The following is a 16276-nucleotide window of genomic DNA, read 5'->3' on the forward strand; positions in this document are numbered from 1 at the left end:
CGGACTGTAAATGTCACCTCCACTTTGACACACGACCGATAAGTAAGTCGAGGCCAAATTTATAAAAGTGTTTCTTTTCTCCGGCCTAACTAACTAACTGCACATTCCACCATAAGTCATAAGTCGACGCAATAATAAAGAGTTAAGGGAAGCTACTTTTTTTTAAATCATCGGCACGTGCCGGAGCGATGGAAAATGTAGCACTGTTGCAGCTGATGCTGAGTGACAGTGAAAGCAAATAAAAAGGTAAATTGAATGACAAGTTTTACTTCAAAGCCCTGACAAATCGATCTTTCCAAAAGATCAGATTTATTTCGATCCATTGTCGCTGTGAGTGGCGTTATCACCGGAGTTCCTAACTGCTCGCAGCAACCCCCGAGACCCCGAAAAGGACAAGCTTTAGAAAATAGCTTTAGAAAATAAATGTATATGTATATGTTTTTTAGTAGCATGGATCAACAGCACAATAATTGATATAATGGTTGTATAATGTACAAACCCCCGTTTCCATATGAGTTGGGAAATTGTGATAGATGTGAATATAAATGGAATACAATGATTTGCAAATCGTTTTCAACCCATATTCAGTTGAATATGCTACAAAGACAACATATTTGATGTTCAAACTATAAGACTTTTTTTTTTTAAATAATCATTAACTTTACACTGTAATGCCAGCAACACGTGACAAAGAAGTTGGGGAATGTGGCAATAAATACTGATAAAGTTGAGAAATTCTAATCAAACACATATTTGGAACATCCCACAGGTGTGCAGGCTAATTGGAAACAGGTGGGTGCGATGATTGCGTGTAAAAGCAGCTTCCATGAAATGCCAAGTAATTCACAAACAAAGATGGGGCGAGGGTCACCGGTTTGTAAGCACATTGTCAAACAGTTTTAGAACAACATTTCTCAACGAGGTATTGCAAGGAATTTAAGGATTTTACCATCTACGGTCCGTAAAATCATCAAAGGTTCAGAGAATATGGAGAAATCACTGCACGTAAGTGATGATATTACGGACCTTTGATCTCTCAGACGGTACTGCATCAAAAACCGACATCAGTGTGTAAAGGATATCACCACATGGGCTCAGGAACACTTCATAAAACTACTGACAGTAACTACAGTTGATTGCTACATCTGTAAGTGCAAGTTAAAACTCTACTTTGCAAAGCCAAACCCATTCATCAACAACACCCTGAAACGCCGCCGGCTTCGCTGGACCCGAGCTCATCTAAGACGGACTGATGCAAATTGGAAAAGTGTTCTGTGGTCTGACGAGTCCACATTTCAAATTATATTTGGAAACAGAGGATGTGGTGTCTGCCAGAACAAAGAGGACGATAACCATTTGGATTGTTATAGGCGCAAAGTTCAAAAGCCAGCATCTGTGATGGTATGGGGGTGCATTAGTGCCGAAGGCATGGGTAACTTACACATCTGTGAAGGCACCATTAATGCTGAATGGTCCATACAGGTTTTGGAGCAACATATGTTGTCACCCAAGCAATGTTATCATGGACGCCCCTGCTTATTTCAGCAAGACAATGTCAAGCTACATGTTACAACAGCATGGTTTTGTAGTAAAAGAGTGCGGGTACTTTCCTGGCCCGCCTGCAGTCCAGACCTGTCTCCCATCGAAAATGTGTGGCGCATTATGAAGCATAAAATACGACAGCTGCGACCCCAGACTGTTGAACGACTGAAGCTCTACATCAAGCAAGAATGAGAAAGAATTCCATTTTCAAAGCTTCAACAATTAGTTTCCTCAGTTCCCAAACGTTTATTGAGTGTTGTTGAAATAAAAGGTGATGTAACACAGTGGTGAATATACCCTTTCCCAACTACTTTGGCACATGCTGTAGCCATGATATTCTAAGTTACTTATTATTTGCAAAAAAAAAATTACCGTTTATGAGTTTGAACATCAAATATCTTGTCTTTGTAGTGCATTCAATTGAATATGGGTTGAAAAGGATTTGCAAATCATTGTATTCTGTTTATATTTACATCTAACACAATTTCCCAACTTGTATGGAAACAGGTTTTGTACTTAACGAAAAAAGGTTAAATAACTGAAAACATGTTTTATATTCTAGTTTCTTCAAAGTAGCCATCCTTTAATCTGATTACTGCTTTGAAGGAGAAGGTGTGTCCAAACTTTTGGCCTGTACTGTATATATATATATATATATATATATATATATATATATATATATATATATATATATATATATATGTATATATATGTATATATATATATATATATATATATATATACATATAAATATGTATATAGGGTCACTACCATATAATAATATATGTAAACATCAACATAATACCAATATTTAAATATGATACATTTATTAGTATATAGTGATGATGTACAATATAATACTTAAATATGTGTCAATAATACATGTATCATCGAATCGTAACACCTGAATCATAGTTGCATCTTGAGTTGCTCAGAGATTCCAATCCTTAATCATATAAAATTTCTGCTGAAGACATAATCGTAGATTTAGTATTTCTTCCCCTGGTCCTTTCACGTATGATGGTGTGTGCGCTTTCCCACAGCTGCACTGCACTCTGTAATCGTGATGTCACCGTGTCTTGTGTGAGCCATAAAATCGATCGGAACCTCGGCTTTCTATGAACGTTTTCTTCAAAACTACAGTGTCTCGGTTATCGTACGGCCAGACGGCTCGTAACAAACCTATCCGTTTGCCCATGTCTCAAACAAAATAATCTCTCTAGCTGGATAGTGGTACTTTTAGGAGTTGGGACCATAATCAATTTAATTATGTGTGTGTTCATGGAAAGCATACAGAATGATGAACAACTTTGTATCGGTCTTCTTTGTACCCATCCAACATGATGAGGCGTTAGAGCATGGGTGTCAAACGCTGGCCCGCGGGCCAAATTTGGCCCGCCGTGTAATTTAATTTGGCCGTTGAGGCAATATCAAATCAACATTAGAACTGGCCCGCCGGTATTATACAGCGGCAGTGCCACTGTAACACCGCATTCACCTCTAATACTTCCCGGGAGACTCCTGAAGTTCAGTGCCCCTCCCGAAAATCTCCCGGGCCAACCATTCTCCCAAATTTCTCCCGATTTCCACTTGGACAACCATATTGGGGGCATGTCTTAAAGGCACCGCCTTTGGCGTCCTCTACAACCTGTCGTCACGTCCGCTTTTCCTCCATACAAACTGCGTGCCGGTACAGCCACGTAATATATGCAGCTTTTACACACACTTAATTGAATGCAACGCATACTTGGTCACCAGCTATACAGGTCACACTGAGGGTGGCCGTATAAACAACTTTAACACTGTTACAAATATGCGCCACACTATGAACCCACACCAAACAAGAATGACAGACACATCCGCACCGAACACAACATACAGAACAAATACCCAGAATCCCTTGCAGCACTAACTCTTCTGGGACGCTACAATATACACATCCCGCCCACCTCATTGTTATTTTATTTTCAAATTAATTCGCTTGTGAAAACGTTAATGTTGATATTAACCTCAGAGGGCTACAAATGGAAAAGAAGCCTTATTTTTATTCATTTTTTAAATTTTATTTATTGTACCAATGATGTTTTTTGTTTGTTTTTTGATGGTTGCTTTTGCATGATTAAGTTATGTACGTGTTTCTTGTTCCATATTCAGTGTTAAAGCAAATCAGTGTAGCAAACTGAGCAATAATTAAGGTTTCATTCATGCACTCTCTCTTGCTACTTCAAGGCTTCAATGTTTGATTCATTGCTGTTATTTTATTTTCAAATTTATTATTAGCCTATGGAAAAAGTTTATTTTTGATATGTACCTCAGAAGGCTGCAAATAGAAAAGAGGCATACGATTTTTATTTAAATTTTGTTTGATATGCCATTGATATTTTTAAATTGTTATTATTATTATTATTTTAAACTATATGTTCCATGTCACTATAAAGTTATATAAGCCTTGCTTGTTCAATATTCAACGCAAAACTTGTTTGGGTCCCTATTAATAATATGTTCAACCTCGGCCCGCGGCTTTGTTAAGTTTTAAATTTTGGCCCACTCTGTATTTGAGTTTGACACCCCTGCGTTAGAGTGTTAGACAAAAATGCTTTTGGAATTGTTTTTATTAATTGAGTAAAGTAACCCCCTATGGGGTCATATGAAGTTCCAAGTGCCAGTGTTTTGATAAACCTGCACTGCAAATAGTCAGTGTTTGAAAACAAGAAAAGAAATACAAAAATTAGGGGTATTTTACTTGAAATAAGGAAAATTATCTGCCAATAGAACAAGAAAATTTGGCTTGTCAAGACTTTCCAAAACAAGTAAAATAAAGAATAATAATAAAACGCTAGAAATTCAATAGGGTCCTCTGTCCCAAAAGGACATCGGTCCCTAATTAGATAACTTCAATGAACCTCAAAATACCTTAAAATAAGTATATTCTCTGTTATGCCCCACAATGTTATTTTCTAAAGCACCTAGTGTTCGAAATCAGTTATGCAGTGTGTGTTCTATTTTGACCCTCCTGTCTTGCCGTAGCCAGCTTAGTGTGGGTGTGTTTCAGAGAGCAATTGAGAGCATATGACAAACAAACAGCACTCACTGCAGGCTATAAGCTTTCTTTTCGACTTTGAAGACTTTGAAGGTCTAAACCTGTAAGTCTATGTGAATGCAACATGTATATGTATACGTATATTGTGACACATTATTTGTGCATTTTCAGATTAAGACTGTTTCAGTAAGATATGTGTGCCCATTATTGAAAGCTAATTACTGGCAGCATTTTGTTGGTTTGGATGTTAAATAGGTTACATAGCAGACTTCTATATTGGTTTTATAGCTATATACACGTGTTTGTTGTATATAGACATGTGCTAAATGTAAAATGTTTGTTTATGTGTTTTTGTTTACAATTTTACAAAATATATACGATTGATCCTTCACTAAAAAGGCCTAAACTACACTAAAAACGCTTGGGACTCTTTTTTCATAAAGGATTATATCATGTTAGCTATCTGCTAAGCTGACCAGCAAAAAGCAAGAGCAGAAGGGTAAAAATGTTTAACATTCAGTCTGCTTTCAAAGGAAAGTGAGCCATTACAACTGCAGACCAGAAAGACATTCAACAACATATCATGGATGATCAAAACCCAAAACCTGAAGATCGAGGTGCACCTTCTGAACTCTCCAGTCCTACTAATCACTCTAGCAGCTCTAGCTATTCATCACACAGTTTTGCTGTCAGAGCAAGAGCCAGAGCACAAGCTGCAAGAATCAAGGCTACATTTGCTCAAAGACAAGCAGACATGCTAATCAAACAGGCACGGATTAAAGTGGAGCAGCAATGTAGAGCAGCTGAAGTACAAGCTAACCTTGACGCACTAAAGTTACAAATTGCTGCTGAATCAGCATGTGCTGAGGCTGAAGTCTTAGAAGCTTATGAAGATGAAGTTGCAGAACCTTCAAGGCAAAGTGTAACAGGTTTGGCTCCCTATTCCTCACACCAATGCACTAGTGAATATGTGCAACAACATTATGTGGATCATGGTCAGCAACAACTCCGGCATCCAAAATTAGAAGCCGTTTATTCACCAGATCACCAGCAGAACATGGACAACAGTGATCCCGTCTTATCATCAAAGCACCAGCAGTACATGGACAACGGTCACATGGAAATGCACGGTATGGATGTACGCAGTTGTGCAGAAAAAAACAACTCTGTTCGTTTTATGCAAAAATGGCAAGGGGAACGCCAGAGCAGACCCACCACCCACAGCCGACAAAGCCCTGGAAGTTCAGTGAAATTCCCTCAAGAAAGATGTTACCCCCAGCAACTTCACTTCACACCTTCCCAAGACCAGCAGCGTAGCCACCAAGGTTCATTTAAATACATGCCCTCACGTGATCAATCATACTTGGCCAAATACCTCATTCGCAAAGAAATAGTTAGCACTGGTCTCCTGATGTTTGATGATAGACCTGAGAACTACTGGGCACGGAAGGCGTCCTTTATCAATGCCATTGGTGACTTGAACCTCAACCACAGAGAGGAGTTAGTTTTACTGTCCAAGTGGCTGGGACCAAAGTCTGCAGAGTTGGCCAAACGAATCCGTTCAGTCCACATCTAAGACGCTAAAGAAGGACTCTTAATGTTGTAGAGGAGGCTGGAGGAATGCTATGTGTCAGCTGAAATCATTGAAGATGCTATGTTGAAGAGTTTTGATTGATTGATTGATACTTTTAATAGTAGATTGCACAGTACAGTACATATTCCGTACAATTGACCACTAAATGGTAACACCCGAATAAGTTTTTCAACTTGTTTAAGTCGGGGTCCACGTTAATCAATTCATGGTAAAAGGGGGGAGGATAGAAGAATTTCCAAGGATTGCAAATAAGGATAACCAAAAATTACAGGAACTAGGAGATCTATTGCTAGAGGTGGAAGCAGCAAGAAAAGATGGATTCCTAACTGGACTTCCTTACCTCAACACCCACCGGGGAGTCAATCCTATAGCGCAGAAGCTCCCTTATTACGAGAAGTGGATCTCATTTGGCTCGAAATATAAGGACGACTTTCAGGTCAATGTCCTCCTTTGCATGTCTTTGTACAGTTTATTCAAGACCAAGCAAAGATACTAAATGACCCCAGCTTTGCTGAGCTTACCATAGGTGATTCAAACAGGACAGATAAACTACAGAAATAAATCAAACAATCTGTGTTCGCCAGGAAAACTGATGTGTCCAAAGCAGATGCAGTCAAACAAAACAAGAAAGAGAAAAGGGTTGAAGATCCAGACAGTCTGTCCTTTACATAGTAAGGCCCATCCTCTAAGAAAATGTCATGGCTTCCGCAACAAGAGCTTAGAGGAGCGGATTTCCTACCTCAAAGAAAAACACATCTGTTTCAAGTGTTGCACCTCAACAAGACACTTTGCCAAAGACTGTGATAGAACAGTGCAGTGCAAAAAGTGCGACAGTAGCAGGCAACCAAATGCTTTACACCCTGGCCCAGCAGTAAGAAAACCAGAGAGCGCTGCTGTCATCGAAGATCAAGGCGGGGAGCAAGAGGAGAAAAAACCTCCAGAGGTCAGGCCAAAGTGCACGGAGGTTTGCGGAAATGCAGTTGGCTACCGATTATGCTCCAACATATTCTTGGTCCATGTATACCCTGCAAGTCAACGAGAGAAAGCTGTTAAAGCATATGCTGTCCTCGATGAGCAGAGTAACATGTCGCTGGCCAAGAGTGAGCTATTTGACCTTGTTTGGCATTGGATCAGGTGCCACTCCTTACACCCTTAAAACATGCGCAGGGGTCATGGAAAAATCAGGAAGACGCGCAAAGAATCTCCTTTTAGAGTTAATAGATGGCAGTGTACAGATCCCACTGCCAACATTAATTGAGTGTGATATGATACCCGATTACCGTGCAGAGATCCCCTCAGCAGAAATAGCACATCATTATCCACACCTCAAGCCAGTGGTAGATAAAATACCAGTTATTCATCCTGACACAGAAATTGTCATGCTTCTCGGGAGAGACATCCTATGTGTACACAAAGTACATAGACAGTACAATGGACCCAACAATGCACCGTATGCTCAGCAATTGAACCTCGGATGGGTCATTGTCGGAGACGTATGTCTGAAAGGAGTCCAGAAGCCAAGCAGCATTAATGTATATAGGACCAATGTCCTACCTAATGGACTGGCTTCTTTCCTGAGTCCATGTACAAGTGTTATTCATGTTAAAGAAAGGTTCGACAAGAACACACCAAGGTCACGTAATCAAGTCTCCAAAGAGACAAGTCTCCTGGAAGATGACACTGATGAACTTGAAAAGCAACATATTTGAGAGGACAAAGGATGATGAAAAAATAGCATGGTCTATTGATGACAAAGCCTTCCTGGAGTTAATGGACAACAATGTCTACATGAATGATGCTAACACCTGGGTAGCACCCTTACCATTACGTTCCCCAAGACAACATCTGCCAAACAATAGAGAGCAAGCAGCAAAACGACTGTCATCTCTATGTCGCACACTAGAAAGAAAACCACCAATGAAAGAACAATACACAGAGTTCATGCAGAAGATCTTTGAGTCAGGACAAGCAGAACTAGCTCCACCATTGAAGGAGAAGCAAGAGTGCTGGTACTTACCAACCTTTGGTGTCTATCACCCTCCAAAGCTGGATCAAATACGTGTGGTGTTTGATTCTAGTGCTAAACACGGCGGCATTTCCCTCAACGACGTCCTCTTGAAAGGACCAGACCTGAGTAATACCCTTTTTGGAGTCCTCATTCGTTTCCGTAAAGAGCCGGTTGCAGTGTCCACCGACATACAGCAGATGTCTTACTATTTCACAGTCTGGAATGAACATAGTGACTTTCTAAGAGTTTTGTGGTTCGAAGACAACGACTTCACAAAACCAGTGACTGAATACCGAATGACGGTGCATGTGTTCGGGAACAGCCCTTGCCAGCTGTGGCCATTTATGGCTTGAGAAGGGCAGCTGAAGAGGGAGAGAGAGAACATGGTACAGATGCCAAGCACTTCATAATGAGGAACATCTATGTAGATGATGTGCTTCCCTCATTCTCCAATGCTGAGGAAACCATCACCGTACTGTCAAATGCAAGGGAGATGTTGGCAGAGTCAAGCATCAGGCTAAATAAAATACTATCTAACAGCAACACTGTTTTGGATGCTTTACCCCCTGAAGACCTTGCCAAAGGCCTTATGGACCTCGACCTGGCATCTGATCCACTACCACTGCAACACAATTTAGGCCTCAGATGGGACCTTCTAACAGACAGTTTCTCATTCTGTGTGTCTGACAAGGAAAATCCATTTACAAGAAGGGGAATCCTTTCAGTGGTCAACAGTCTCCATGGTCCCTTGGGGTTCGTGATACCTACCACTGTTCAGGGCAAGGCACTCGTGAGAGATGTCACCACAAAAGAGTATGATTGGGACACTCCGCTACCAGAAGACAAAGCAATCCAGTGGAATGTCTTGAAAGATTCACTAAAGGAAAGTATGCAGCACCAGATCCAGAAAACCTGCATCTATGTTTCTCTGCTCTCCACAGTATACAGAGAGATTTGTGGGTTCTCAGATGCATCAACTATGGCTATATCATCGGTAGCATACCTCAGGGCAATTGATAGAGAAGGACACAGACATGTCAGGTTTATCATGGGGAAATCCAAGCTGGCTCCACATCCTGCTCACACTGTCCCTCGTTTGGAATTATGTGCAGCCGTCTTGGCAGTAGAAATTGCAGAGACGATAATGGATGTAGAGATTCACAAAGTCAAGTTCTACACAGACAGCAAGATCATACTGGGCTACATACATAATGCGTCCAGAAACTTCTATGTCTACGTGGCAAACAGTGACAAGAATAAGAAGGTTCTGTATTCCAGATCAATGGCACTACACCAGCACCAAACTTAATCCTGCAGATCAAGGATCTAGGTCTGTCTCAGTGGCTCTCCGACCAGATACCAGCTGGCTGACAGGTCCGGCTTTTCTAAGAAATCCAGAAGTGGATGAAGTTCCATAGCCAGGGGCATTTATTTAACCTTCTGCATCCTGAGACTGATGTAGAAGTTCGCCCTCAAATTTCAACCTATGCAACAAAAGCTACAAGTGGACTTCTTGGCTCTCTCCGGTTTGAAAGATTCTCCAGCTGGAAATCTCTTACTCATGCAATACCCAAGCTTGTCCAAAAGGCTAGAGTCTTCTGGAAAACTTCAGACTGTATCCAGAGAAAAGATGAGCTCAGTCAAGCAAGACTGGTCATATTGAAAACAACACAAGATGTGTACAAAGAGGAATCAGTGTCGCACTGGCATCATTGAGGAAACCTTTTCTCAGCTGTGACGGCAGGATTCGAAAAGTGAATGTGGAGATCATCAAACAGGGTACCCCTAAGGTATATTCCAGAACCGTTTCAGAGGTCGTACTGCTCCTCAGTAAAAAGACATACTGGTATCTTATAATACCAGACGGGCAGTGTTATGCCCCACAATGTTATTTTCTTAGCAACCAAGTGGTGGAAATCAGTTTTGCAGTTTGTGTGCTATTTTGACCCTCCTGTCTTGCTGTAGCCAGCTTAGTGTGGGTGTGTTTCAGAGAGCAGTTGAGAGCAGATGTCAAACTAACAGCACTCACTGCAGGCTTTAAGCTTTCTTTTCGACTTTGAAGGTCTAAACCTGTAAGTTTATGTGAATGCAACATGCATATGTATATTGTGACACATTATTTTTGCATTTTCAGTTCAAGACTGCCTTAGTAAGATATTTGTGCCCATTGTTAAAAGCTAATTACTGGCAGCATTTTGTTGGTTTGGATGTTATTAAATAGGTTACATGGCAGACTTCTCTATTGGTTTATATAGCTATATACACATGTATGTTGTATATAGAAATATGCTCAATGTAAATGTTTGTTTATGTGTTTACGTGTTTATGTGTTTTTGTCCACAGTTTTACATAATGTACGCTTGATCCTTCACTAAAAAGGCCTAAACTACACTATAAACACTTGGGACTCTTTTTTTCATCAAGGATTATATCATGTTAGCTTTTTGCTAAGCTAACCAGCAAAAAGCAAAAGCAGAATATTCTCACTAATAACAAGTGCACTTTTCTTGGTAAAAAAAAATATATATATAAGACTTTTTTTCTCAATATGTTGAAAAATATTCTTAAATTAAATAAATGACATAATGACATGCGCTAGTCATTACATTTCTTGAAACCATCAAACTTATATTAAAAACGAACGCATTGTTCTTAATGGAAAGGCAACAAGGCAACCGCTTGCTACTCTCGGGGTCTCCTAGTCGCTCAGGCAAATCATATTTGTATAAAAATGCATTTTTCCAACGATAACATGACATCATCGTGCCAAGTGCGTCCTCTTTCAGTCAATTAGTGCGCAAGGAATATATATATATATATATATATATATATATATATATATATATATATATATATATATATATATATATATAAGTATATATATATACTTATATATATAAGTATATATATATACTTATATATAAGTATATATAAGTACAACCCATTTATCATTTATTTTTATATATATATATATATATATATATATATATATATATATAAATGATAAATGGATTGTACTTGCATAGCGCTTTTCTACCTTCCAGGTACTCAAAGCGCTTTGACACTACTTCCACATTCACCCATTCACACATACATTCACACACTGATGGAGGGAGCTGCCATGCAAGGCGCTAACCAGCACCCATCAGGAGCAAGGGTGAAATGTCTTGCTCAAGGACACAACGGATGTGACGAGGTTGGTACTAGGTGGGGATTGAACCAGGGACCCTCGGGTTGCGCACGGCTACTCTCCCACTGCGCCATGCTGTCGCAATGTATATATATATATATATATATATATATATATATATATATATATATATATATATATATATATATATATATATATATATATATATATATATATATATATATATATATATATATATATATATATATATATACAGCCCAGCCCCAGCCAAATTTGTTGTTATTGTAATTTTTAAGAATTTATCTGAATGTGCATGAACTGTTTCTGTTCAAAATTGTTTGAAATGTCACATGTTAAATGTTTATAAATGTTAACTCTCACTTTGTTGTACTGTATCAACTGTACTATTATATGAGTATTTGTTTTCTATTGTTTGTGCCCGGAGCCTCCAGGTGATGCAACCACCAGAAGCACACAGGACATCAGAACATCGTCGGGTAAAGTGGCCCCAAGCTAGCAAGGAGAAAGAGTGGCTCCAGTTTGATGAAGATGCTGATACCATCTTGGAAACAACAGCCAAAGGGGACGCTGATCGACGCCTCAAGACGATGACCACGATCATCATCAGCCTCGCTGCAGAGAGGTTTGGACTTGAGGAGAAGCGGGCAGTGAAGCCCCCCTACATCATGAACAATAGAGCGAGTAAAATCCATCAGCTCAGGCAGGAACTGAAGTGTTTAAGACAGCAGTTCAAGGTTGCACGTGAAGAGGATAGGGGGCCTCTTGCGGAACTACGTTGTATAATCCGCAAGAAGCTAATAACCTTGAGGAGAGCGGAGTAGCATAGGAGGAGGAGGAAGGAAAGGTCCAGGAGGAGAGCTGCCTTTCTGGCGAATCCCTTTGGAGTCACAAAACAGCTGCTAGGACAGAAGCGAAGCGGTAGACTGGCCTGCTCCAAAGCTGAGGTCGACCACCACCTCAAGCAAATTTACAGCGATGGATGCAGAGAACAAGACCTAGGCCCCTGCAGGTCCTTGATCAATCCACCAACACCAACGCTTGACTTTGATGGGAAAGAGCCCGGCTGGAAGGAAATCCAGGAGGTGGTCCGCAGGGCAAGGACGAGCTCTGCTCCAGGGCCCAGTGGAGTACCTTATAAGGTCTATAAGAACTGTCCAAGACTACTCCACAGACTCTGGAGAATCTTGAAGGTGATCTGGAGGAGGGGCAAGGTAGCAGACCAGTGGAGACAGGCAGAGGGTGTGTGGATCCCAAAGGAGGAGAAGTCTAAGAACATCAATCAGTTCCGAACCATCTCGTTGCTGAGTGTTGAAGGGAAGATCTTCTTCAGCCTCATGGCCAGGCGACTGACAGACTACCTCCTGAAGAACTCCTACATTGATACATCGGTCCAGAAAGGAGGGATCCCAGAGGTATCTGGATGTCTGGAGCACACAGGCGTGGTCACTCAGCTCATCAGGGAAGCCAGGGAGAATAAGGGGGACCTGGCTGTTCTGTGGCTGGACCTCGAAAATGCCTATGGATCCATACCCCACAAGCTGGTCGAAGAGGCACTGAATCGGCATCACATTCCAAAGAAGTTCAGAGACCTCATTCTGGACTACTATGCCAACTTCCATCTAAGAGTCTCCTCCGGAAAAACAACCTCCGACTGGCACAGGCTTGAAAAGGGGATCATCACTGGCTGTACGATCTCAGTCATCCTCTTTGCGCTCGCCATGAACATGCTGGTGAAGTCTGCGGAAGTTCAGTGCAGAGGTCCCCTCTCCAGGTCTGGAGTCCGGCAGTCACCCATCCGAGCCTTCATAGACGACCTGACAGTGACCACTACATCCGTCCCAGGTTGCAGGTGGATCTTGAATGGCCTTCAGGAGGTGATTTCCTGGGCTCGCATGAACTTCAAGCCGGCCAAGTCGAGGGTCCTAGTGCTAAAGAAAGGAAAGGTTACTGGCAAGTTCTGCTTCTCACTTGGCACCAGCAAAATACCATCACTCACCGAGGAACCTGTGAAGAGCTTGGGAAAGGTGTTTAATTGCAGCCTGAGAGACGCAGCCTCCACAAGATCGACCAACCAAGACCTGGAGACCTGGCTGACCGTGGTGGATAAGTCTGGCCTTCCTGGCAAGTTCAAGGCCTGGATTTACCAGCACGGGATTCTCCCTCGGATCCTCTGGCCCCTCATGGTGTACGAAGTCCCCATTTCAACGGTGGAAGGCTTTGAGATGAGGGTCAGTAGGTTCCTGCGCAGGTGGCTAGGACTGCCGCGAAGCCTGAGCAGCATTGCTCTATACGGGCATAACAACAAACTGAAGCTCCCCATCAGCAGCCTGAGCGAGGAGTTCATGGTGACACGGTCCAGGGAGCTCCTACAGTATCGGGAGTCCAGTGACCCAAAGGTTGCACAGGCTGGGATTGAAGTCAGGACGGGGCGGAAGTGGAGAGCTGTCGAGGCTGTGGATGTTGCAGAGGCAAGGCTACGGCAAAAGGTTTTGGTGGGAACAGTGGCGCAGGGGAGATCTGGCTTAGGTAGCAGAAGAACACCTCGCTATGATAAGGCGCAGGGGAAAGAGAAGAGGTCACTGATCCTCGAGGAAGTGCGAGCAGGAGTTGAGGAAAGGCGAGCCTGCCAGATGGCGGGAATGCGGCAACAGGGCGCCTGTACGAGATGGGAACAAGTATCAGAGCGTAAGGTCACATGGACCGAGCTCTGGAAAGCCGAACCCCATCGAATAAAGTTCTTGATCCAGGCGGTCTACGATGTGCTGCCAAGTCCATCCAACCTCTTCACCTGGGGAAAGGTGGAGACACCAGGGTGCCCCCTCTGCCAGAGGAGAGGAACCTTGGAGCACATCCTAAGCTGTTGTCCAAAAGCCCTGGGTGAAGGGCGGTACCGCTGGCGACATGACCAGGTCCTGAAGGCCATAGCTGATGCCATCTGCAGGGGAGTCAGTCACAGCAAGAGCCTCCGCCCAGTGAAGAGTACTGCTTTCATCAGAGCTGGGGAGAAGTCAACACCGGCTGCCCGGAACACCTCGTCTGGCCTGTTGGCAACAGCACGCTACTGGGAGCTGTCAGTTGATCTGGGAAAGCAGTTGAAGTTCCCTGACGTGGTTTCTAAAACAACACTAAGGCCAGATATTGTGCTCACCTCAGTGGCCTCCAAGCAGGTAGTCCTCTTGGAGCTCACAGTGCCTTGGGAGGACCGTATGGAGGAGGCCAATGAGAGGAAGAGTGCAAAGTACTCTCAGCTTGTGGAGGAGTGTCGGAGCAATGGGTGGCGAGCGATGTGCCGGCCGGTTGAAGTGGGGTGTCGAGGGTTTGTGGGCAAATCTCTCTGCAGGGCCTACAGAATGCTTGGCATCACAGGGGCCAGCCAGCAAAGGGCCATGAAGTTAGTCACAGATGCAGCAGAAGTGGCATCAAGGTGGCTGTGGATCAGGAGGGGAGAGGCGTGGCATGTAGGGCAGTAGCGCTACCTGGACACAGGCTGGGGCCTGATGAACCCTGGCTGGGTCGCCTAGGGGAGGGGGTCTGATTGTTGAAAGACCCGAAACCCCCTGTGATCCTAGGTTACATCACTGAGGATGTGTCCAGTTGCACCATTGGTGTATTTAAAAAATATTGTTTCATTGAAAATAAAACAGCAAAGACCGTTTGACTGTCGTCTGTTTTAATTATGAGACACAAATGTGTCAAAGTCATGATTTTTTTGTTCATGCTTGAAATAAGAAATTCTTACTTTGAAAAATCTGTTTTATACGCGTGAGTGTTGATGACACAGCTTTGCAACACTTGATATTCTAGTTTCAAGCATATTTTACTCAATATAGGTCATAAACTCTCAGCTACAAGCTGTAATATCTTACTGAGATAATTTAGGACCAAAAGACTTAAAACAAGTAAAACACTCTAACATAAAATCTTATCAGATAGAAAATAAGCAAATATCAACTTTTTTTGAAATATGTAATCTTACCGTATTTTTCGGACTATAAATCACAGTTTTTTTCATAGTTTGGCCAGGGGTGCGACTTATTCTCAGGAGCGACTTATGTGTGAAATGATTAATATATTACCGTAAAATATCAAATAATATTTTTTATCTCATTCACGTAAGAGACTAGACGTATAAGATTTCATGGGATTTAGCAATTAGGAGTGACAGATTGTTTGGTAAACGTATAGCATGTTCTATAAGTTATAGTTATTTGAATGACTTTTACCATAATATGTTACACTAACATACCAGGCACCTTCTCAGTTGGTTATTTATGCGTCATATAATGTACACTTATTCAGCCTGTTGTTCACTATTCTTTATTTATTTTAAATTGCCTTTCAAATGTCTATTCTTGGTGTTGAGTTTTATCAAATAAATTTCCCCCAAAAATGCGACTTATATTCCAGTGCGACTTATATATGTTTTTTTCCTTCTTTATTATGCATTTTCGGTAGGTGCGACATATACTCCGGAGCGACTTATACCCCGAAAAATACGGTAGATTTAAATTTTTGCAGTGTGTCTTGTCCCGCCACAAGGGCAAATAAACACTATTACTACAAAGAGCGTACTGAGGTAGTGTATGTTACAATAGGATTGTAATGTATCTTAAGGGAGACATAAAGTAAGTCAGGCCAATGCTGCTAAAGTTTAAATAATGTTCTAGCGAGCAATAGTACATCTTTAACCAACCACACTTTAAAGTTAAGTTTGTAACTGAATGAAACAACGTTTGACTTTTGTTTTCTTTGTGTTTTTTTTTTGTTTTTGTTTTTACTCGTTACGTTGCCTTCTGGAAGTGTCGACCCGGGCCACACGGCATGGCTCGGCAAGTGGCAACTGTCTATGCCTGTCATTAATCAGACCCACAGAGGACTGTCTTCTTTCCAGATGGGGGAGCCTCTCCACATTACAGAGGA

General features: G+C 41.9%; 1 pseudogene; it reads left to right on the forward strand.

The window, feature by feature from the left end:
- The first annotated feature begins 11785 nt into the window (after positions 1-11785).
- Positions 11786-14934, forward strand: LOC133548743 (uncharacterized; annotated as a pseudogene).
- The last annotated feature ends 1342 nt before the right edge of the window (positions 14935-16276 follow it).

The sequence above is a fragment of the Nerophis ophidion genome, linkage group LG03, assembly GCF_033978795.1.
Source record: "Nerophis ophidion isolate RoL-2023_Sa linkage group LG03, RoL_Noph_v1.0, whole genome shotgun sequence".
Lineage (NCBI taxonomy): Eukaryota > Metazoa > Chordata > Actinopteri > Syngnathiformes > Syngnathidae > Nerophis > Nerophis ophidion.